The 4,330-nt window shown below is 47.8% G+C and overlaps 1 long non-coding RNA gene across 1 annotated transcript; it reads left to right on the top strand.

Moving 5' to 3' along the window:
- Positions 1-2,603: 2,603 nt before the first annotated feature.
- On the top strand, positions 2,604-4,063 carry LOC142591227 (uncharacterized). The gene is made up of 2 exons (XR_012830399.1): positions 2,604-2,665; positions 3,951-4,063. It is a non-coding gene; the product is annotated as an uncharacterized LOC142591227 (long non-coding RNA).
- Positions 4,064-4,330: the final 267 nt, after the last annotated feature.

Genomic DNA, 4,330 nt, shown 5'->3' with positions numbered 1-4,330 from the left:
CTGCAGTGGGCGAAGCGCGTAGCAACCCCCACGCTTTGTTTTGATTCCTACGTGCGACTCTACATTCATCGTTCCACCACGGGACATGCCGTTTGCATGCCGAGCCACTTACTTCACGTATGCATTTAGATGCGGCATCTATAATAAAAGCTGTAAGGTAATCCACAGCAGCATCAATTCGTAACGAGGACATGTCATCCCATGATATGCTAGTTATGGTTCGGAATTTCTCCCAGTCGGCTGTGTCGACCTGCCACCTAGGAGCCTGTGGTAGATATTCGTTTTCTTTAAGTGTTCTTAATAGTATGGGGAAGTGGTCGCTTCCGTAAGGATTGTTCGCAACTTCCCACTCCAGTTCAGGCAGTATAGACGGGGAAACTATGCTGAGATCAATTGAAGAAAAGGTATTATGTGCAAGACAGTAATAAGTGGGTTTCTTCTTATTCAAAAGGCACGCACCAGAAGAAAAAAGGAACTGTTCAACAAGACGACCTCGCGCATCTATACGACAGTCACCCCACAGGGAGCTGTGCGCGTTGAGATCGCCAAGAACAACATAAGGTTCTGGCAATTCGTCTATAAATGACTGGAATTCATGTTTGTTTAATTTGTAGTGTGGGGGTACGTAAAGCGAGCTAATGGTGATGAGTTTGTTTAGGAGGACAGCTCGAACTGCCACTGCTTCAAGAGGCGTTTGGAGCTGTAAATGTTGACACGCAATGCTTTTGTGGATAACTATAGCTACACCTCCCGATGATGCGATAGCATCATCGCGATCTTTGCGAAAAGTAATATACTCTCGGAGAAAGTTTGTGTGTTTTGATTTTAGGTGTGTTTCCTGTAAACACAGCACTTTTGGATTGTGTTTGTGTATGAGTTCTTGCAAATCATCAAGGTTTCTAAGGAGACCTCTGATGTTCCATTGAATGATTTGTGTATCCATGTTTAAGGTAAATTGGTGCTGTGTTTACGGAAATGGAGTGGATGCCTTATATTACAGAGCCCTTTCGAGGCCCTGTAATAGGGGTTTTGTTCTTTCTGAAGCGTTCGAGCGAGTCTCGACGCTCCTTAGGCGTTTGGTGCGCCTTGGGGACAGGTGTAGTGTCCATTGCCTCCTGTGAGACGCCGGACAAGCGCTCTTGTGAGCGAGAGGTTTTCAGAGGGAGTCCCGCCTTGGAGGGCAAGACCCCTGCGCCCACCAGCCCGGAGGTCGATGGGGCACCCTGAGGGATTTGGCTGCGCTGGCCGTTGCCAGCGCTGGAGGGGGCCTCGACGGTTGGGGCAGCCTCGGCTGCGCCCACCTTCGGGGTCGATGGCTCCGTCTGCTCGGTTGGCGGAGCAGCGCTAGCTGCAACTACCGTGGGGGCAGATGGCGTGACTGCCGACTCACTGACTGTGGGTCGGACAGCCGCCGGAGGCCGTTGTGACGCTGCCCCCTGACGCGCCACATCGGCAAAGGTTTTCCTGGGCAGGTACGATACCCGCCTACGTGCCTCCTTGAAACTTATATTTTCCTTTACTTTTATTGTTACAATTTCCTTTTCTTTTTTCCACGATGGGCACGACCGCGAGTACGCGGCGTGCTCCCCATCACAGTTTACACAGTGGAGAGTGTTCGCACAAGCTTCAGTGGCGTGTTCAAGGGCACTGCATTTGGCGCATGTTTGGCGGCCTCGGCAGCTCTGCGAGCTGTGGCCAAAACGCTGGCATTTGAAGCATCTTAGAGGATTTGGCACATATGGTCTGACACGGAGCTTGATGTACCCGGCCTCTACAGACTCGGGCAGACTACTTGAACCGAATGTGAGTATCAGGTGCTTTGTTTGAATTTCTTTTCCATCCCTTCTTATCTTAATTCTTCTCACATTGACAACATTCTGATCACTGAAGCCCTCCAGGAGCTCAGCCTCTGTCAGCTGGAGCAAATCGTCATCCGAGACAACGCCGCGGGTGGTGTTGAGAGTGCGGTGTGGAGTCACTGTTAATGGAACATCTCCAAATGATACTAGACTGGGCAACTTATCGTACTGTTTCTGATCATGGAGCTCTAACAGGAGATGATGATGATGATGTATGGGGTTTCATGGCGCAAGGGCCAGGAATGGCCAAAGAGCGCCATGTCTGTGGTAGTGGGTGTGCAGTGTAACTATGATTACTATGAATTGGTGTGTCGTGGCTGTAAAGGGGCCTTAAAATATACGCTCTAAAATGCGTAAAATCTGTGTAATAATATTATGGCGATGACGTATGACTTGTACTATGAACATTTAGATGCATATAAAAAAATGATATGATAGCTAAAATATATCAGATTATGAGAAATGCCAGAGCACTACTGCCTCCTTAGAGCCCTTGAAACACAAGGGTCTGGAGGCATGTGCTATACCGTACAACTATCCCAGCGGCATCCTCTAAAGAGAGGAAGCGCTAGGAATGCATGGGGCTAATAACATGTAGGACCACATCTCTCAGAAAACCTAGGACTGTGTCTGTGTTAAAAAGCGGTTCTGGGCCGAGGAACATTACTGGATGAAGAGGGATGTGCTGTCTGTAAGCGAAGGAAAAATGTTTCATTCTTTCATATTCGGCTTCCCGACACTCCAGGAGGACGTGGAGTACGGTCAGCCTTTCCCCGCATCTACCACAAGTAGGAGGCTCACTTCCGGTGAGTAGAAAATTATGGTTGCCAAACGTGTGTCCTATTCTGAGACGACAGAATAGGACATCTGTTCGGCGCGATTTTATAGTAGAGGGCCAGAATCCTAACTGCGGTTTTATCAGGTGCAGCTTATTATTTGTTTCCGCGTTCCATATGTGTTGCCAGTGGGCTCGCAGCTTCCTTCGCAAGAAAGGCCTCAGATCTGTGACAGGCACCTCAGCGGTAGGAATAGCGGCTCGCGATGCGATGGACGTGGCCATCTCGTCCGCCAGAACGTTACCCTCAATGCTCCTGTGGCCAGGCACCCAGCATATAATGATACGCTGGTTAGATATGTACGCTTTACACAAGACGGAATATAGTTCATTAAGTACTGGATTTTTGTGTGTATAAAGTGACATCAGGCCCTTCACGACGCTTAGAGAGTCTGTATAAATCGCTGCTTTTGGAAGTTTTGATTTTCTTATATGCTTCACAGCAGAAAGTAATGCGTAGGCCTCAGCCGTAAATATGCTTGTTTCCGGATGCAGTACATCGGATTCCGAAAACGATGGGCCGACGGCTGCATAGGATACCCCGGCATTTGACTTGGAAGCGTCTGTGTAGAACTCTGCGCAGGAGTGCTTGTGCTGGAGTTCTAGGAAATGCATTCGGATTTCAGCCTCAGGAGCGTGCTTTGTAACTTTTATAAAGGATATGTCACATTGTATCACCTGCCATTCCCAAGGAGGTAAGAGCTTGGTTAGGTGCATTAAGCGATGCTCGAGGAGCGGGACATGCATTTCATCGCTAAGCTGCTTCACACGCAGCGAGAAAGGCTGTCTTATGGAGGGACGATTGCTGAAAAGTGTAGCGCACGTCATATCGGTAACGTTATGAAAACATGGATGTTCAGGATTGGAGCGTGCTTTAAGGAAATATGTAAAGCTAATGTATGATCTCTGTAGGTGGAGAGACCATTCATTTGATTCCACATATAGACTTTGTATGGGACTCGTTCTGAAACCGCCAGTGGCCAGTCGGATTCCCAGATGGTGGACTGGGTCTAGCATCTTTAGCGCGCTCGGGGCGGCAGAGTTATACACAACGGCACCATAATCCAATCGAGACCGAATTAGGCTCTAGTATATGTTCATTAAACACTTCCTATCACTACCCCATGTAGTCTGGGATAGAAGTTTCAATAAGTTCATTGTTTTCAGACACTTTTCTTTAAGATGTTTAATGTGTGGGACGAAAGTAAGTTTATTGTCGAGTATAACACCTAGAAATTTGTGCTCTTTGTTTACAGGTATCTGATGTCCACACATTTCCAAGCAAGGATCCGGGACCAGGCCTCTCTTCCTTGTGAACAGCACACAAGAACTCTTTTGAGGATTGATTTTAAAACCATTTTTCTCTGCCCACCCTGACACCTTGTTCAAACCATGCTGTACCTGTCTCTCGCATACTGCGAGGTTACAGGATTTGAAGCCTATTTGAATGTCATCCACATAGACGGAATACAAAATGGCCGGGGGTAAGGAAGCACGAAGCGTTGTCATCTTAACAATAAAAAGAGTGCAACTGAGCACGCCTCCCTGGGGTACACCAGTTTCTTGTGTAAAAGGACGTGACAGCACATTGCCAACTTTCACCCGGAAGGTACGATTGGACAAGTAGCTTTTTATT

Source organism: Dermacentor variabilis, chromosome 8 (assembly GCF_050947875.1).
Source record: "Dermacentor variabilis isolate Ectoservices chromosome 8, ASM5094787v1, whole genome shotgun sequence".
NCBI lineage: Eukaryota > Metazoa > Arthropoda > Arachnida > Ixodida > Ixodidae > Dermacentor > Dermacentor variabilis.
The sequence above is the reverse complement of the archived record's forward strand: the minus strand, read 5'-3'. Positions and strand labels throughout refer to the sequence as shown.